Raw genomic sequence first — 21,863 nt, 5'->3', positions numbered from 1 at the left:
CGGTAATCTTCGTGACCTTAGCCAGTCCTTCAGCGATTCAAAAGACATATTTACATAATAACATTGACGCCATCTTAGATTCGCCAAGTTCGCCAATAGTCCCAATATAACATTATCAAATAAATACGAAAGTCCCTATACATCTTATACTCGACCGATACTTCGCCGAGAATTCACGAAGTAATGTTTATAAATCGTGTCTCTTGCTTGAGAACGATCTCGTACTTGGCCAAGCATGAGCTGAGTATCGGCTTGAGTAACGTTTATAAATACCGGCCTTAGTTCACCACTAATAACACCACTACGGTTGACGTTTCAGTCACTTAAGAGAAGAAAGAAGGGGGTTTCTTCGTAAGTAATACAACACAATTCACAAAAATCGCCGCATTTCTAGTCGATGCAGAGACATCGCGGTTCTCAACCACATCTAAATAAGAAGAGAGACTTGGTAGCCACGAGAGACTGAATTAAGTCCTTGAAGAGGGACAAACCCTATTCACCACCTCCCACCTCAATTTTATTTGCATTTTTAAAAGACACATTTAACATTATGACCGTTCCCTATCGTCGTTTTTATGGGTAGGTTCAGAACTCAACTATGTGCATATATGAGAGCTGTGTTGTTTACACTTTGAATTGTAGAATCGGGAAAATGGTGCAAACTCGATCACACGACCTCACCCAACTGCGCCTGACGGTCCGATTACGTACAGACTGGTTTCGCTGACACTGAAGCTTGTGAATAAGTAGATCACTTGGTTGAAATTTCTTGCCGAATTTATTAACGAGTTTAGTACTTTCATCAGGGGGCGTAGCTCAGATGGTAGAGCGCTCGCTTAGCATGCGAGAGGTACCGGGATCGATACCCGGCGCCTCCAGTACCCATTTTTTAGTTAACCAGGTTTGGCAGCAAGTCGGAAAAATGAGGGGCTCAGTACCAGAATTACCTTTTTCAGTTTTTGCAAAGCAAATTGGAAAATAATAAAGTCCCTCAACACCGAGAGACTGTGATGAAGGTACCATCGCAATTCAATGTAGATACAAAATAACTTAAGTGGAAAGCTCGTAGGATCCTTCAAAAGAAGTGCAAATCTTACAATAAAAAAACATTGCAGATTTCAAGGCCAGAGTATAGAATATGTAAAGTCCCCTAAAAGAAGCTTTTGTGCAACTTAAGATCTAGTAGCAATCGCAATTTCATCTGAATTTTTATTTGATTCAGTTGCTTATCAATATGTGATCGTGCAGTTTCACAGTAGAGTTCAATGGTCAAGTTACGGTTCAAAGCGTCTAGTCAGCTACAGTTACATTTAAGCGTTTAGTTAGAGTTCAGTTCACATTGAGATAAGAAATCGTGAGCGTATTAACTACATACAGTGAGTCTCCGAAATAATGTCAACATTTATTTAAAATTCAGCAGTGTTTTTTAGAATAACCTCGAAGGAAAACACATTATTTTTTCGACGGTTTATGTAAACCGACAAAAGGAATAGGACCATTTTCCTTTGAACAGTCTCTAACTGGACAAGGATATATAGGATCTTCCACTTCAATTAATGCAGTATTAGTGCCTTTAATAATTGGATATTATATAATAATCCATTGGAGCCAGACTGTCCAGACGAAGACTTGCTTTTCCTCCACCACACTATGCCGACATTGTGCGTAAAATTTTGAATTAATTTTGTTTACAATCGGTGGATAGCAAGGAGAGGACTTATTGAATCCCATGCTTCATATTCTCTGTCATTCAAAAATATACTTCCAAAGATAATTTTACAATGTCAAATCGAATGCTGATGACCGTTTAATAACATATTTTCATTTATCTTCGCTTGTAAAGGTTTATTAGAAATTACATCATTTAAAGCAAATTAAGTAGTACCCGCACGCACACAAAGCAACAGGACGGGATCAATTTGTATTGCAACCCAACCTCGCCTCTCTGTTTCATACATTTTGTATGCGCCTTGCAATCATGTATTTGCCATCCGCACAACTTTACTTGCTCCACCTGAATATACGTTGACCGGGCCAAGAAATGCTATAACCGGAAAACCTAAAACCGATTATGCATCTTCAAACATTTTGATACTGTCTTAATTTAACGTTATTAATCGAAAGATATCTATGCAACTATTGTTTTGCGTGTCATGCTCTTCGATACATCATAATCTTAAAGATGTATTTTCGATTCAATGCTGTCGATTTCACAAAATCTAATTCGTTAATAATCAGTAGGTACTAAAATTAACTAATTGGAAGATATGTTGTTTACACTTTCACCTTCTGTTTTAAACTGAAGAATCGTGATATCGTTGTAAATACTCGGACACACGACCACACCCTAACTGGGTCGCGCCGTCGGTTTACAAATAGACCGGTTTTGCTGAGAATGGATTTTTTGAATAAGTAGATCACCTTCTTGCAATTTGATTGCCAAGTTAATTTACTACTTTGATTTCTTCGTCAGGGGGCGTAGCTCAGATGGTAGAGCGCTCGCTTAGCATGCGAGAGGTACCGGGATCGATGCCCGGCGCCTCCAAGATTTTTGCCAAAAATTAACCACGCTCAATTTTTTGGGTAGATGGTAAAATTATAGGGTGCGCAGCTCAGATGGTATACCGTCCACTTAGCATGCCAGATGCAGAAAATCCTAACTGAAAGTAAGAGTTTGGCAGTGGAGCTACATGAGATTGAGTGAAATCTCGTTGAGGAAGAAAAATCCGTTAAGAATTTGCTTAATTTTGTCTGGGTGTTTACACTGGTGTGTGTTGATCCAACAAAGGTGGATCCGAAGACGTCCGCAAACGACTAGCGATCGCCAGAACGTCTTGTAAATATCGAGCTATTACCAAAAAAGTAAAACTTCGGCTGATACATAGCCTAATATTTTCTATTGCAACTTACGCCTGCGAAACGTGGACTATTCGGACCTCAAATGCTGCAAATACCATGGACAGCCCACAGTACGAACGACTCTATTATCCAACAACTCGGTACAAAGACCAGACAATAGACCAGCGCTATCTGGGATACCTAGACCATGTGGCAAGGAGGTATGACAATATCGAACGACTCATAGTTGAGGGCAAAGTCCAAAAGCGCCGTCCAAGAGGCAGATCGCCGACATGATGGATAGACCGGACAAAAACCTTGACGGGACAAGAGGAATGCATGAAGCAATGAGATCTGCCCAAGATAGTGAGCTCTGGCGCGAAGTCATTGCATAACCAATTGGTCTCACCCACTGACATACTATAACAGAGTATAGTATAGTATAACTTACTATAGTATGTCAATGATGTCACCAYACCCTACAGAAGGATTATGGACTGAAGAGATGGAGAGAGTTTACACTGGGTCTCACTATGACATCGGGTTCTCAAACATTTATTTGGCTACGTTGCAGAGTACAAGTAAATATTGGTCACGGATTCTGGACAGTGAATAGTTGTGACTCCATCGCATTCGAAAATTTCTGCGTTGATTCTGACTTTTATTCTGTCGTCCATTCTACTAATGTGCTCGGTCTATTCGCATTTTTCTTATTTTTATCCACTTATAAAAATTTCCTAACATTCACCTTGTCTTATTCCGGATCTCGCTCCATTCGGTGTACCAGGTCTAATTTACGCGGTGCATATCACAGGTGATCTTATGATTTCCGTGCGAATTACTGATTTTTTACTGCACTTTATTTTAACATTTTTATTTTCTCATATTGAGCCACCGATTCAACATCACGATAAACTAAATAATTCAATATAATTTCCTGTTGGACTCTGATGTATGACCGTTTCGAACTCTTCATCGCTACAAACGTGTTTTAGATGTTGCCAGGAACTCAATTTGTAGAGCCGATATCATCTATCAATAGGCACGACCGTTGGAAATTGTATTCATTTTCTGCCACCAGCGTCATCAAAGTAGTGAAAATGAATCTGATTTGCTTCATACATTTTTTTTATTTAATAACATATTGTGTGCTGGTGGCCTACTGTAAAGGTGTATGGCGTAAACTACTGTAAGACGAAAGCCTCTTAACAATCCAACATATGTATTCTGCTCTGCTGTATTCAATTGATTTTCTATTCTGCTCGATCTGAATCCTTGTTACTCATTTGCTTTAAGTTTCTCTGTAATGGTTAAGAGATTTATACCTCTGCACTTTGAAGGCGAATTTTTACCTCTTCTTTAAACGTAACATATAAGTGGTGCTAGTCTGCCATTCATCGGAATGCTGTGTTGGTATAGAATTTTTGGAAATGAGAGATGTTTCTAACTTTCACTTCACTACTATAAATCGCGATAGGTTGAAATGATATACCGAGAGTCGGTTGATGCGTTGCAAAACCCTCTCCACCTAAATTAGTCCAACAGCCCCTTGTAGCCCAAATTAGGATTTATTCTCCTACATAATTGTCCTCCAAAACCCATATATTTTCCAATTAACAAGCGAACTAAGCCAAGACAGAAATAACTATTTCAATAAGCCGGCCCTAAGTCCTAAACTACAACGGTCTCGTGAGATATAAAAGCCTTTAATTGGTCTTAATCTTAATGATTAACTATGACCTCACGAGGGTCTCGACTACAGCGCCTTATCTTGGTCTTCGGAGCGAGCACTATTTAAAGCCCGACTTTGCACCTAACTCCCGAATCCCGGGACGAGGCATAATTCCACAAGTTAATTTGCCGGAATGCCTTTCATGCACGCTGTACACCTGAAAGTTGCAGCGATTGTCGGAGGCAATTTGCGGAGATTGAAGAGAGCACTTTGAGTTTAAATTGACAGTGTTACAATTCATTTTCAGGCCTGATAAAATCCAAACGAAACTCACATAGAAATATATCCGCCTATATAGCGTGAGGGTTTAGTAAGTAAGGGTAAGTTTACAAGGGTGTATCTCAGAAACGGTTTCAAATATATTTACTAAAGTTTGGGAGAGTAAAAGATAGGTAGGGAGGACATGTTTCAACATGTTTGATAATTCCCCTCCTCAAGCTCCTTCTTTGAGAGATAAAGGCAGCTGTGGAATTTTTAATGGAGTGATATTTATATTATATTATGAAATTTGACTCCAAATGAAAAACTAAGTAATCGTATAAATTTTTGTATGAATTGCTCATCTGGTGACACAGTTATCGACAATTTAAGATTGATTGATCTTAAATAAAATTGTACTTTGTTCAGTCACAACAGAAAAAGTGATGGCGACTGCTCCCGCAACCTCAGACAATATGAAGGAGAGAATTCGCTCTGTCTGCTTGTTAGAGCCACCTGAAATTGTTTTATGTATATTTAAGTCGTTTTTAATGTGGATTCAAATTTCACAATAATAAATATATCACTCCATTTATAATTCCAAAGTTGCCGATATCTCTCAAAGAGCGCGCTTGAGTAGGTACAATAATAAAACATATGTTAAAACATGGTCTCCAACCCATTCCTCACTTTCCCAAAATTGTATAAATAAACTTTAAACCGTTTCTGCGATATAGCCTTGAAACGCTTTAAAAAACTCACGCTGTATAATTATAACTTTCAACACTGGCATTTTTAGTTACTATCGCGTTTAAACAGAAAAATCCTGAATGAAAGATACCTTGTTGCCACTATGGCATTACGGTTAAAATAGATTTCCTTCTCGGAATAGAGTCTGAAGTGAAATTTATTTCAGGTCACTCTGTGGCCTTTACTATTCAAACACAGCCACTAATGTATTCCGCATCCGGGCTACCATCAGTAAAGTTAATCCTCACAACCCAGTAACTTTACACTATTTCACGTTCGATGAAACTCATCAAACTTCTTGGCAAAACTTTACCGCATACTGTTAACTTTTCGAATACTTAGATCCCGAATTTATGCATCGAGTTTGATAATATCTGTAAAAAGTTTCGCGCAACGATTGTGCTTTATGTTTCAAAATATTGATAGAAAAACATTTTGACGACGGCAAAAGATGAATGGTTCAACATTTAGATCTATCAGGAACAATTTATGATAAGTTGATAGTGCAAAACCGAGTTAGCTGGGTGAATTTTAATTTTCCTTGCAGTTTGATGATGTTTTTTTGCATACTTACATGTAGAACACGAAATAGTAGAAAAGGCGTTAATTAAGACACCGTTCAAGCACATACACATCGACCGATATCGAGACCAACAACATACAAATTGATTAACAGCAAACCAATGTTACTTTAATTTAGGGGCATAATAATCTATAAAAGTTAGAGTTATTATAATCAGGCATTAAGAAAGTACTAAATATATAACTTGATTGGAATTTAATTGCGAATACATATATGGAAAATTTTAAATCCATAAAATGGACCGAAAAACGTTCGAATCGAGTTCATTATTGTATATCTAACATATATTCGATGTTTGCTTAGGGAATAAGAGCGATATAAAATAAATACGTCCTAAAATTAGTCAGTTATTTTGGAACGATGTGGGCTTCGATTTGATTCAACTTTCGGATACTTAGATTTAAAGCAACTATTCGGTGGAGTTTGCTTTTAATCTGTAAAAATGGCATTTCTATGTATACTGGCATCTTATTTCAAACAATCAAGGCGGCTGCTATGTATAAAAAGTATTTATCACCATGATACGTTAATAGAAAAAATATGTTTAAAACAATATAGAAATTCTAGGGTTACTGCATTTAAATTTGACCTAAATTTGAAATATTTTGATTCGCTATGAACTACGGATTAACTTGAGTGGGTGCACATTCGAGTCGATACTCAAAGAAGCCCGAGTTTAAGTACCTAATTTGTTCATATTCATTAACAATCCAACCAATGGTAAATACGTGGATGGCAAACATTTCCGATGTGAAAATTCGCAGCGTAAGAAGTCAAGGAGACATAAATCAAGTGATCTCGAGAGCCGCTTAATAACAATTCCGCGTGCCGCACCATCTTTCACGAAAAGTTTTGAGCTTAACACCGCCTGGAATAAGGAGAAAATCCGTATTACTGAAACATCCCCTTTTCTCCATAATTTCTAAGCTAAGTTGGTGGCATTATTCAACAACTAGATGTTGGTTTACTCTCATTTATTGAGACATTTTTTTTCAAAATTGTCTACCAAAGATACCGAGATTGCCCTTTCGGTCAAAATAATCTGAGAATTGCAAGAAAAAGTTGCATTCTAATTACAAAAAAGAACATTCTCACAGCTCCCACCCCTGGAATAAATCGCTAAGTTATGCCATTTTATTTGGGGAGGGTGGATATTTGCACGCAGCGTATCAGCTTGTTTAATGTCGCTATATTGCGTCTTCCGAGTTGACTTTTACTGTGGTCGTAAAGAAGTGTATTATGTTGGAACATACGATTTTCACCAACCCTCGCAGTTCACAGCACGGGGATGATGCAAAATGCGTATAAAACACTCACATTTAGACCGAATGAAGATATGTGTTTCTACATTCAACAAAAGTTGACACATAGAACATTCAAGTTTAGAAAATCAATAATCGAACAATGCTGCAATTATATCATAAAAAAACAAGTAAAAGAGTAAAAGCAAATATTTTCACACATGAAAACCACCAGTTTTGCAGTGTTACCAGAAATCGAATCACCAATATGCATAAAATGATGTGCATACATTTTCAGGAATAGACCATTGTTTGGAAGTTTTGGAAAATTCTGAATGAAATTATTTAGAAAATTGATTTATATGAAAAACACAGCATAGAACACAAAAACAAAATTTTAATTTATGAGATTAAATCAAAAGGTTGCTCATTAACGACAGTATTAAAATAAAAAAATGAATACCCCGCACCCATCACCCTTTGAAATGATGAATATTAAGCCGACTTATCGGCTTTGAACGCATATACGTCGGGCTATAAAATATTTAAAAAAATCGACACAATAATCCGGAAAAACCAACACCAACAATTTTTTTCGGGACGCCAATTGCCTAATGTTATATTTATTAATGTGAGAAATATCGTCAATTACAGACAAAATTAAAAAAATAAAACGGGCCAAATATGAATAATGTGTTTGATCTTAAATTTGCAATAGTATTGGTACTAGAGTTCTTACTTATACTAACTACACAATAGCTTTCTTTTAGCATATGCAAGCTAAAATAAATCAACAGCGCCAGAGTTTTACGTTAAATCTTTAGCACTTACGCCGCTTATTTGTCAATTTATCTTTTCATTTATTCGAAATACTAATTCAACAGCTAAAAAGTCAGGGTAAAAATTTCCGATCGTAAAATAGAGCAATAAAGTTAAAAATTATAACAGCAAGAAAGTTACGGGTTGTAGTGCACCGTTTAGTCCCTATGGTATAATACGTTCCTTTATGATGTGTGTGACATTCACAAAGAACGCAAAATGTGTTCGGGTAAAAACGTGATTTAAACGACTAGACGCTGTTAGCCTTTTGGGATTGTCCGATGAAATCATAAACAACGAGATTTCAGACTTGGAACAATAAATAGCTGTTAACCTCGCTGATGAGAAAATTGAATTAAAGGGGCCGCTTGGAAAGAGGGAAAGATGCAAAGAAAAGAAAATATGAAACAAAAAAAAAACATGCAAGAAAATAGCCTGAAACTGCTCCATATCAGGTCTAGGTCAAATTTTGACAAAAGGCACACCATATTTTAAGTTGTTGAATAATCATCTCTGGATGACACTGAACAAAATAGGTAAATACATGTCGTTCTCCGTTTTCCTATTAAAACATTTTTCAATTTCGGTAGCATTGTAAAAATTATATACTGACCTAAAATCAATAAGTGCAGTACTAAAAATCTATCGATTAAAAATTCCACAAACTGTGTAATGTTGTGAGTTCTATGTTACTGTTTATTGGACGGAAAAAATCAAGCAATTTCCGAAAAAATAAAAAACCGTAAATATCGAAATTTCCGCAATTGGATACTTTTCCAATATGACTATTTTCAGTTAAATCGACGAATCGAATAACTACTCGTTCATTTATAAAATCTGCGTCCCAACATGAAATCAGTTTGCTGGGAAAACGATTTCACAATATTTTCAAAAGAAGTGATAAACGACCGTTATTCAGTTGCTAGCTGATTCGATAGAAAAATTCCGAGATTTGGTCATATTTTCCGCAACACTAAAGTGGCGGTATAAATAAATGGCTTAATATGGTAATAGAGCAATTAACCTCCCCATGATAATAATCAGTATCAATAACCAAAGTAAATAAAAGCGTTAGTTAATGAAAAACAAAACTTTATAGGCAGAAAGACCGATTGGGACGATAGCCTTTATCTGTAGGCAATAAAGGTTATTTATATATTATATATACAAGACTTTATACATATAAGAACAATGTTCTAGGCGAAAAGCTCAAAGATTCTTCAAACTGTCGGTTTCTATCGGTTTACGATCGTCAACCGAAATATTCAGGTGTGAAACCAAGATAAAAATGCTATTAAACACCATGCTTACAGGTTCAGTGGCTCCATTTGTACGAGTTTATTCGATGGTGACCGCCGTGGGGTTTTTTCTCACTTTCGCAATTTGCCCGCGGGGCAGCCTGAAATGAAAACGTCGAAGGAAATTTTGATGGAAAACAAGGGCCCTTCGATCCTCAGGGGAATCGATTCGAGAAATCAGGGAAGCAAAGGGTAATACCGGAGCTAATATACTTTCTAACAAGATTTATAGAACACTAAAGATCGAAAAATCCTCGATTGTGTCGATGTCGATAACGTCTTTTGGGAGACAACTGATTGGATTTGGTTTTTAATCGCAGATCAGCGGTTAATTCAACTGTTATTTTGTACACCATGATCAAAACCTAAGATTTAATGGAATTCGAAAATAACTTTCTATTCAGATTTGGCAGCAAGAACCAACCACCTTGCAACCAAAATCACTTTCAGTGACTGGGCTTTACGTCCTTATTTACTTAGAAAAATAAGTTAATAATCAGAAGAAAAACAGTGTTAATATACTAAGAACCGCATTGTTTTCGAGAGCTTTTATAAAAATTGCCACATGTAAGTTAACAATACACTCTAAATATATCAACGAAGAAATAGGGCGGATAAATTGTTTGTATTTCCATTACATATAGTGCCCTTGCTAGCCGTTTATCCTAATATTATATACTTTCAGCTAGACACGCTCTAAAGCAAACACATTACCCCACATAAAGTTGTCTGTCGTTGTTGCTCTAAACAAAAACTAAATGAAAAGTGTGCGTTCCCGCTAGCCATATCTAAAACGAAAAAGCCGCCAGCTAACACCTACTTTACATTTAGATGGCAAAATATGACAAAAAATCAAAAACAAATGGTAAACTACACCCCCATAACACAGTATCACGTACGTCGAGTCGCTTGAACACTATGTACGTTTTGTCATTTGCACACAATTTTACTGTGTTGCACAGCAAAGCTTTTAGTTGATTTCTTAAGCACATTTACATTAACAAGTATTTGACATTATTAACAAGCCGTAGAAACTGAATGAATACCTTTCGGTATAACCATAAGATTAAAAAACGCGTTATTTTCACCTGACTTTTTCGATAGTTTTGAGACTATCATTAAGTTATGATATTCCTATCTATCCTGAGTTTCAGTCAAAGTGTGAAGTAAAAATTTTGAAACATCGTTTATTTCATTACGTTTCGGTGAGACAACAGCGCCATCATCAGATTTAAAATTTTACACAAACTCATGATTGGTAAAAATTAACGTCCTTTTAGGTCTTTGCCTTCTTGAAAAGCTTGAGTTCGTCTAAAACTTAGTTTGTCTAAACAAATACCTAAAAGGACGTTAATTTTTACCAGTCGTGAGTTTGTGTAAAATTTTAAATCTGATGATGGCGCTGTTGTCTCGCCGAAACGTAATAATTTAAACGATGTTTCAAAATTTTTACTTCACACTTTGACTGAAACCCAGGAAAGATAGGAATATCATAACAAATACACGCAGTCAGGAAAATAAATCAGAATAACTATCATTAAGTATAGCTGTTTAGGTATCGGCTGTTTCAAAAAACATAAACCAATCGTGGCATTATAATCGATCCTAATATTAATCCGATTAAAAGTTCCTAAAATACGAGCCCACAGGGCCTTTTATCCCCGAGATTACAAAATAAACGCTTGTATTTTTTGCACCAGGTCTTCAGTTTTGTGAGTCACTGAAAGTATCTTGAAGCCATTTGAGTTGTACGTTTGAATTAGAAAAATTTCTGCCTAATTCGTTTCTGAGTAAATGAATAATAACCTGAACTAAACAAAGTGTTTTAAAAGTTTCGGCATGTTTTGAGTCAGTAGCGAAACATCCGATGTTAAAATCCTGCTAGATTTGCTAACAAACGGATTGTAAACCTATTTTTCAAGCAAAATTTTACTCTAGATCAAGTTGAATTGTTATAATTTCATGTTACATTTGATGCTAGGTTGTGAAAATAACGTTTCCTTACAAAATAATTAAAATACTGATCATGTTTCACTACGTTCATGAATGATCATAATATACGATGAATGGTTATAAAGTAGTAACCATCTCACTAGAAAGGTTTCCGAATTAAAACATACCAGATCAAGATAATGGTCAGCTTACTCGAGTAGACTAATAGTGAGTAGTAACGCTCCCCACGGAAAAATTGTGTAGAAGGTACATTTTTCAGTTTCCCATGCATTTACCTCACAACGGAATTTATTTTGATATGCTGGCCATTTGTTACTGACAGCAAAAACATCGCAATTTAATTAAACTAGAGGAGTTATCTACTAGTGCAGTTAGATTTCGCCCAGGAATTTTATTTGGCTACATTTGCCAGTTAAAAACAAAATGTTCATTCGGTAAATTACAAGCCCCATTTAGATTTTCTGCAAATATCCAGTGATAAAAGGAAATAAATCAAAACAGACATTTTCAATTGGGCAAGAATTTCGTTTACGTTCTTCTGAGAATGGGAAGCTAAAGATTACAGTCAAACTGTCTACAGCTGAAAAATAAGCTGTTATGTTTTATTTAGATTGGTGTCAACGAAGTAGGTATACATAAATTGAAGATGCTTTCCCGCGGTATGTCTATAAGAAAAATTAGTATATATTTAAATATCTCAATACTTATGATATAAATTGTTCAGAGTAAATGTTAACTGTATTGGTTACTGACTAACTCAAATCAAGATTTAAACTAGAAGCGCTTTGGGTACTGGGCTTTTCCAAAAATATCTGCATTTGCACTGACTTAGATATATTTCTGGTACAATTTAAAATTTATTAAGATTTTTTTAAATACCCAAGCGCGCCACATCCATATAGGGAAAAAATGATTTATGAAAGTATTTAATCGGTTTTTTTTTTGATCAGATAATTTTTCCATACCATATTGATAATATCAATAGATAGAAAGATTAAAATGTATAATGTTTAGTAATGAATGAATGAGTTTAGCTTTAAACTAGTCGGCAATTACACTTGTATGAATGTATGTTTTATGACGGTACATTTATGATGGTCTGGACCGTCTGTGATTTTTCCAATAATAATTTCAAAATAAATAGGCGCTTTATGAAAATAAACGTTCGATTTAAAAAAATGTTCGGAACAAACATCAAATTTCATCTGACTAAAAAAAATCTGATTCGTGTTATGCTAGAGATTCCATTGAACAAGACGGGTTGAAAGGCTAAATGATTCGACAGAAACATGTATTGGAAATTGAATTTGGAGATTAAAAATTGAATTGAATAAGACTTAAGATATTTGCAACTGTATTCCAATGGCTATTTTCAGAATTAATTCCGTTTTGTGAAATTTGACCCTTGAAGCCCTTAGACTATGAAGACTTTCTAACTCTAATTACCGACATAACATACATGAAGGAGAAAAGACACGATCCAGATCATCTGATTCCAGATCAGATAATCAGATGATCAGAATCAGATAACAACTCTCCTTTTTATCTGGCAATTAAACCAGCAATCTATCCAAACCCTTTTATTTTTTATTTTTACATACATTTATATATTATTATTATTATAGCATACCGATGTACAAGGTTGAAGCGTACATTTAGACAGCTTTTGGTGAGTTTTATTATTATAGACACGCACAAACTACATAAACAAAATTGTACTTTTAAGTCAACAGAAAATGTAATTGAACGAAACAAAGGACATGACAAAGTTTACAAAAAATGGAAAATCGATAAATTTTTAATGGAATGGTTTATTTTGTATCATAGATCGTTATTTTATGAATACAAAATTCTCGACATAATATATATATATTTTAAATCCACAATCTAGCCACTAATAAAAAAATACACAAAGTATTCCATTAGAAATTTATCAACTTTGTTATTGTGCTTTTCTTTCATCCAATAACATTTACTGGTAAATCAATACCAGGCTTACAAGCTTGTATTATCATCATTCTAACAATAAACTATCCAAAAGATGTCTAAATATATGTATAATCCTTGGACATAAACTAGCAAAATCATTTTTAAAACATTTTAATAGTTTATTCAAGCCAATAACTTCTTAATGATTAAACATGTAAGCCCTACGCTGTTTCAAACATGAGCAAGACTCAAATCAGAGCAGCAGAAAGTACGAGTGTTTGTATTTCAACTTCTCGCAAGTCATAAAAAGTATGTTGCAAAATGTGCGGTCAGAAAATTTCCCAGTGGAAATATGGCACGTAGGAGACGTTTGGCTCGTGAAACTAATTTTTGTTTGGAAAATTGCTCGAAATAACGAAATGAGAAATGAAAAAGAAACTTTCAATCGAAAATTCAACAGCTCCCACATCCTATACAACCGTCCGAAACGTTTTTTTTTTACGTCCAACAGTTACAAGTGGCTGTCGTAAGGCACCACCCTTATAACGCAGATAAAACTACGGACCGACAGAAAAATGTACGTATATTTCACAATCGTAGTAAAAACTAGACGCAAAGTTGAGCTTATTACTTCCGCTCAGCATACAAACGATGTGATTTCCTTTGGATACTTTTCCAACCTCGGGCACATTTTAGGGTCGTACATTAAATGAAGTTTTACGCGCATTCAGTTAGAATTACGACCAACGGAATTATTAAAGCTGTTCCAATAAAACATTATTCTTTCATATAAAACTTTCTCGTTGGAGTAGACGTTAAAAATTGTGATATTTAAATGCTTATTTTGCTTGATATTTAGAGCATTTACTTCTGCCGGTAATAAGCAACATGTTAAAAACATTGCTGCGAGAATAATTGCAACGATTTTTTAATATTAATTTAAATTCTTGTTTGTAATCACAAATTGTAGAATGGACAAATAGAAAAACGCCATTGTGATAAAATAATCTTCTGTGCACAAATAAAAGCCGACTTTCATATATCGCCCTCCGGATAGGCCTGAGTATTACATATTCATACAGCAAAAGCATGCTCTACTTACCCTTAATAAAACTTGTCGGCTCAAAATTTAAGTGTTTTAAAATTCTAGACTCGCTCTCCACGTCGCATCAAGCCGGCTTTATTTTATCCTTACCTGCAACGAAAAAGCATTTAATTAGACCTAAAATGCAAAAATATTCCGGAACTTATAATTCCAGCAGTCTACGCTGCCAACTATAAATTTTAAAATACACATATTTTATTTTTTTATCTCATGTAGAAAATTATTATTATTTATTGTGATATAAGTAGTGGTAAACGGTGTTCTAATATGCGAAATAGATGATATTCAGCACAACATGGTTTTCGTAAACTAAGCCAATGTAGTCTTCTAGAGAAAAATATAAAAATCGCAATAACTTTTTAAATAAATAGAAAAATTGAACCAGTTAACTATTTAAACGAGACAGCTCTTTAAGTTGAGGATATTTTTTGAAAAATGTTATTAGCTGCACAAACCGTTTTCAAATAGTAATTTTATTTGAATTTTAAGGAAAGTAAATTTGAACGATATAAAAGTGACTTTTCGTAAATGGCCATCATTTGAAAAATTTTTTGAACAATATTAGCATATTTAAATTTCAATCGAAATTCTTCTTGCTCCTAAAATTACTTTCTTAAAAAGTAGAGAAAAAATCACATTTGAGTACGTATATTAAATTGGTCAAGCACACCCAAGTCCTCTTATCATGAATCTAAGATGAATTAGTCCTAAAACATATTTTACTTATATTTTTAATACATGCCAATAACTCCCTATACATTGAAATGTTCAAATGTGTTAACAATGTAAAGCTTTTTGTAATTTAGAACCCACAAAGGCATTTTTAAATTGGTTGAGATAACGCCGTAGTCTACATGCTCGCACTCATGTTAACAACCTTTTTGATACCATCTCATAATAAAAATAAGCAAATTGTGTTAACTTATTCCACTTATGTTAATGGGTTTCTCAAAGGTAGTGTTTTAATATTTTAAGTTCCAAAGTATTCACCATTTAACCCTAAACTTGGCAGAGAGAACGTGCCTGCCGAAAGATTAAAATTAATATATTCATTAGAGCTTCTAGCCCAGTCTACCGGTTTTCCTTGTGAATAAAAGGGTAACATTTTTGATATTTTGGATTATGTGGGTGGCCGTGTTTTGATTTAATATGCCGATATTCATGCTAACTACCAAACAAGGCAGTATGGATGGATACTTAAATATTCAAGACAAAATATTGCTAAAACATATTAGCTGTACTCTCTCATGATGATCTGTACATGAAAGAATCTAGATTAGAATTAGAAATGTGAAGAATCACACCTTTTGCTGATGAAAAAGGCTCAGAGCTATTAAATATAATCGCAAAAAAGTATAATTGTGTGGTTAAAAACAACCTCATAGAAATGTTTTAGTGAAAAAAACGAAATTATTTGAACTAAAAAAAATCATAAATCTTGTAAGAAAATGCAATAATGTCCAAGGAAAAAGTCTAAAGATCAAAACTCATTTTCGCTTTTTGACTGACCTATTATAGTAGGGCCCGTACGCCTTGAAAAGCTTTTATAAAAGTGGGCTTTGTGAATACTGGAGAAAACATTGTTTGTTACTTTGCCGACTACTTAACCTTTCAGATATAATGAAAATTTCCCAAAATGAAGAATGGTCTAAATGTTTTACAGAAGTCGTCACAAAGATATAACGTATTACTGAAATATATTAGCGATTAATCTGGAAAATTCGTTTCCTTTATATAATTTATACAAAACTCCAAATACTGTGTCAGCTGAAATATTTCATTAATATTAAAGTAGCAGAAAAATTATAAGTTACAAAGAAAGCGGGCATTTAGAAAACTTACTCAAATCGGAACGAGTTTGAAAAATCACATCAGTCATTGCAAATTCTAAAAGTGCATAAACCAATTCTAAAAGTGATAACCTTGATAACCCTTGCTGGTTGTTGGTAGTCTTTAAAGAAAACGTACCGTTGTGTTACCAAATACCACAAAACGATATTCAATTCAACCGTAAATGCATAGAAAAAGTGTTACTTATGGAAAAATTGTGTCCCAAAAAATATGTTAAAATTAGACGTGACGAAACCCTCAAAGACGATGTTATATGTTGCATTGTTGATCTTTTGCAACCACACTAATCAACCAACAAAACATGACAACGGTATTACGGTTTTCTTTTTTAAATATTCGTTTATTCTCCTGTATGGATAGTGAATAACTCAATTTGTCAATTTAGCACTTTTGCGAAACGCTATACAAAGCGAAAAATTACACTCACAATTTTCAATGCTTAATTTAACAGTGTGAGAAATTAAATTGGGGTTTTAAAGTGAATAACACAGGGGACACTTTTGTGCAACCACGATTCTAAATGAACATTCAAAAGCGGTTTTAGCCGTATATTCCTGGAAATGCATGCAAAACGTAATTGTTTGCATTTTGCCATATTTTCCTAAAATTATAAAAAATACTGAATATTTTATGAATTACTATTAAGATAAGTACAAGTCTGAATTTATGAAAGGTTAAAAAATAACGATATTTGTATGAAGTTAAATATAAAAACAATTATCTGTTTTTTTTTCTTTTTTTTTCAGATTTAATTGGGTACAAATGAAACAAAAAACATGACAAAATTTACAAAAACTGTCATATTCTGTATTCATGTTCATATGTGTACAAATTTATATGTTCATGTGTAAACCCCAATTACTGTAGGATTTTTTCGGAAAAACAAAATTATTTAAAAATATTTTTAAAAGCAAAAGCCGAAATTAGTTCTTAGTTATAAAAATGCTGGATCTTAGCTTAGGGTTTAGCTTATAAAAGCTTTAAAAGGCTTGTTTGCACGTACATAAGTAAATATGAACATTCTACTAGGCATTATTAGTTTCAGAATATTTCATAATGTTCGACTATTTTAACTTGTTAGATAAGTACAAAAATACAAGGAAAATAAGCGCTAAACAGAATTACAAAATATAAAGTTGCAAGAATTGATTTCAGAGCTTTCAATAGTGGTGGCGCCATCGATAAGTAAGCCTCCACACTACAAAAACCCACTTGCACCAATGCAGTAATATCTTGACAAAATAAGTCATTTTAATATTGAAGTGTGAATAAATATTGTCATTAATGTATGACAATGTATTAATAGACGCAGATGCATATTTAAGAAACAAATCGCTATTTAGGTTATTGCAATATTGTATTTCGTATGCTGATATATTCAAAAAACACACCTACAATGTCGTAATACTTCTCACTACATTAACTGCTTTATAAACAATATCACACAAATTAGTGAATAAATCACATTAAAACGATTGTTCAGATGTATGTATGTAGATCGAAACCATGCTATGAAAAGTGGAACAGAAATTGCTTGCCTAATACATAGAATATGCATTAGCTATCATTCTCCATCCAAGTTTTCCCAACTAGCTTTTGCAATATTAAACGTTTAAAATAGATGGAATTTTCGAATAATCCCGTCGGAAGAGGGCAATTGAGATCGGGTGGGCAAAACATGTACGACCTATTTCGCAGTAAGTTACTATTTCATGTACACGGTGATACACCTTGCCTTTAAAGTTTCAACTGCGGGTATCTTCTTCTCAGTGAGACTTTAAGTACTGAAAGTGCTTCAATAAAGAAGAAGTTACTTTTTTATTGACGGAAGAATTTCTTTATTCTTTGCTCAATACGTTTTTTTTGTTGGCAATTTAGTATTTCCTTGAAAAAAAGGCAGTATGATTTATAAACATGACAGATCTAGAAGTGTTTATTGTCAGAACTACCTTTGGACATGGAAAAATAATTCGAGGCGAGTCAAAATTGGTGTCATTCGTTTCAAGAAGTTACTGAGACCTGCTTACAGTTAGAAATGAAATAAGCAAAATATTACATTTTTCAGAAACAATCAATGGTTTCGAATAAAACGTTCCAAAACCTGGTTAAGTTTACGGCAAAATTTCTATTCGAAAAGAATGCGTTTCTCTATTTGTTTATTAGAAAAGCATATTGATTGAACATTGATTAAAAAAATACTGCATTTCTCCTGACTTCTGAGATGAGTTGAATTGGGCGAAAGTCATGGCAGTGCTTTTGAAATTCAATTGAAACAAGATAGTTTTCTAATAATTGGCTTTTAGTTCAAGTTGATATTTGCATAAAGCAACAGAGATCTGAGATACTGAGATACTGACATGTATGTAATGTTAAAAAGAACAATGCCAATTTCAGGTGAGCTTTTCCTAATTTATTATTTGGATTTTTCTGAATATTTCAGTTTTTCGTGAGAAATATTGTCTCCATTTTTCCTAAATACCCCTTAGCAGTTTCAGATGAACTAACCCTATTTTGTCCCAAGGAAATGTCCACAGTTATATTAACACTTATATTTTTTTTTAACTCAATTTTTGATTAGAAAATGTATTTGCATCAGTGGAAAAAACTTATACCTGACGTACTGATCCGTAGAAACATATATAGTATAAAAACATAACAAAAATTAAAAAAGAAAATACCTACATGAAAACTTAAAAGATTGAAATATTAGTTATTTCGGTGAAACAAGCTTCGCAAAAAGAGCATCCAGCAACTATTTCTCTTGGAATTGCATGGAACGGACTCTCATTACCTGAACGATGTGATAATTTTGAACCTGAACGACTTTCAGTTATTTCTCAGTCAGTTTTTACGGTCATATTCAAATGAAAAATTTCTACTAAATCTTTGATGTTTGCAACAAAGGTCTGAAATATGTTGTCTGGTCTCCAGGTGCCAAAATCTTAACAATATCTGGAAGATATTTCGAGACATTACATCTTTTGGTGTGGAACTTGAAAGGAAAAGAGTGGACTCGTCGACAAGTAATTTCAGATTTCAGAAAGTTTGACTATCCCCATCCAGCTGCTCCAAGCCGATAAAGTGCTTCATTTCGTTTATATCGGTTGATGACCGATGTAAACATGATATAGCAGTAAATATAGACGAATGTCAATGTCGTTCTCATCGATCTCATCAAATATTTATCGGTTTAGCAAGCCCAAATATCTCGCAAATTGGTGAGAGAAAATATCCTTGCTACTTTTTCCAGAGCAACAAAACTGTAAACTTCCAACGGTATCACTCCCATCGCCTTAAAAGTAATGAGGGAGTAGATGCACAAGTAGTTTTACAGTTATAGAAGACAGAATATCATCATCTTTCACATTTCTTCAGCGTCGTTTCTGTCAGAAAAATCGTGAATAGGATCCTCCAGTGGATCGTCAAAGTCTCCATAGCTCAAATCTTTCTTCTGATCCCTCGTCTTCGATCTGATCCCTCGTCTTCGATCTGATCCCTCGAATGCAGCAACAATCCGCTTTTCATTCGTAAGAGATCATGTCAATGAAGAGAGAGTGATGGGTTACACTAATTTTTCTGGACCTAAAGGTAAATAAATCTGGGCCCGACGTGAAAAAAATCATTCCAGACTGACCGTTCTAAGTATGAATAAGTAAAACAAATGTCGAAAACGCCAGTGACACTTTGAGTACCTATGTAGAAACCTTTTGAATGCAATCATTATCTACACGTAAACTGGTTACGTATGAGTCGCTGATCGATTCATAATGTCTATTCTGATAGCGAGCTTGAGACTGCATTAAAACAATAGTATTTTCCAAAAATGACCGACGATTGGACCTTTAGTGCAGCATTCACACCGCAAATTTTGTACACATAGCGAAACACATGGTTTTTAATGTCAAGCGTTATCTATTTCATCACGAAGACGTTCGACATTTACGTAAACTAATTAACAACATTCATCGCATTTTAAAACGATTAGGCACAATTAACGTTATTAGTTTCTAAGTGATCAACACCTTATTTGGTGCAAATGCTATCAACCAATTCTCAATTGAAAACTTAGGCTATGTTCCAATTTAATTCGTAAAACCCTTTCACTGAATTTCCCATGCCTCTAACAAAATTGTAATTAAATTTCCATTTGAACGTATTGTACGTTACACGCCTTGACAATCGTAAAGCAATTAGCATGCAAGGCAATGGCAATATAATTGCTTAATAATAATATAATTGCCATATTTACTTCAAGAAATTTATTCCATTAGCCTTTCTCAAGTAACGACACGCATCTTTTCTACACTCGAACTGCCTTTACAAAATTCTCAAGAAACTTATACTATTTTATGTGGCTTCATGTATTTTAGATACACCATGCGTAGCAATATTTAATAATCAAATAGTAGTGTATGGGTTTTGGCCCCTGATACTTACCCTTAAGTAAGGACTGAGTCAGGAAAAATTGCTACACACAAACCCTAAATAACTGAAGAACTCTTGACAAAATGTTAATGAAACAAAGAGCATTTTAAAGATTATTTTATTACGAGTAATTTTTAAAAACATGAAGCTCAACTGACTTGAAATTTTCGATTTTTTTCTGGATCCTTTCCATGATCGACTTTATGGTAGCTTTGTTGATTTTTCTGGGGGCAGAATTCCTCTTGACTTTGAACTCTGATGGGGTTTTAGCTTCTTTTTTTGTTTCTTTCAAAGCGCTTTTTACCTAGGCCTAATATCGTTCGATTGGGCGAAGCTCTGGGCAATTTGGTGGGTTGGCTTCCCTAGGTCAAAAAACGACTTTTGGGACGAAAAATTCATTTGGCACGATTCTACAGCTCTCTGACTGTAGTCACAGGAAGCCAAGTTTGGGCAAATAAAGTTAAGACGTTATGTTGTTTCATGAATTGCAACAATCTTTTTTGGAGACACTATTACGTGTTTCGGTATTTATCGTCTCATTCGTTATAAAAGATTTGTAGCTCCTCACATAGCTACACAAGGGTCGCCCCACGAGAAACTTTGACTTTTTTCTAGACCTGAACTCTTCATTCACACCTCCGCGCTCACGTCCTACGTAAAATTATTGACCCGGAAGCTGAGAGAAGTCACAAAGAACGTACGTTTCGTCCATCCATCCGACAGCAATCTTTATTTTTTTGGAAAAAATCAGTGTTTAATTTTCAAGCCCGTTTCTTTTGCTTCCAGATTCTTACTTGCAATTCTGTCTGTTATCGTGACTGAACTTTCAAAGTGTGAAGCCCATCTTGGTTTTGATTTGATGATATTGCCCATATACGGTCGTTCTATGAATGTTTACCTATGTGTGTTAATTCAGAGTTTTAATAGCCATTTCTTTACTAGAACATACAGGGTGATTCAAAATTGGCGTCATTGCTTTTCAGGGGTGATAGAGGCTTCCTTGGGGAGTATGAGAAAAATATAGAAAATTTCTAGAAGATATTAACAGTTGAAGATCGAATTTCAACTTTGTTATTAAGCATTATTTTGTTGTTGTTTATTTAAATTGTTCCATGTTTAATTGGTAGCATATTGGAATATT

General features: G+C 34.3%; 1 protein-coding gene and 2 non-coding genes across 9 annotated transcripts in view; 2 read left to right on the top strand and 1 right to left on the bottom strand.

Moving 5' to 3' along the window:
- LOC109546396 (liprin-alpha-1) overlaps positions 1-21,863 on the bottom strand; it is a 112,780-nt gene that overhangs the window by 85,615 nt on the left and 5,302 nt on the right. The window lies entirely within an intron of this gene.
- Trnaa-agc lies at positions 806-878 on the top strand. Its single transcript has one exon. It is a non-coding gene; the product is annotated as a tRNA-Ala (tRNA).
- Positions 2,473-2,545, top strand: Trnaa-agc. The gene has a single exon. It is a non-coding gene; the product is annotated as a tRNA-Ala (tRNA).

The sequence above is a fragment of the Dendroctonus ponderosae genome, unplaced genomic scaffold (genome assembly GCF_020466585.1).
Source record: "Dendroctonus ponderosae isolate FM_Combo_2020 unplaced genomic scaffold, Dpon_F_20191213v2 Dpon_F_20191213_1, whole genome shotgun sequence".
Taxonomy (NCBI): domain Eukaryota; kingdom Metazoa; phylum Arthropoda; class Insecta; order Coleoptera; family Curculionidae; genus Dendroctonus; species Dendroctonus ponderosae.
The sequence above is the reverse complement of the archived record's forward strand: the minus strand, read 5'-3'. Positions and strand labels throughout refer to the sequence as shown.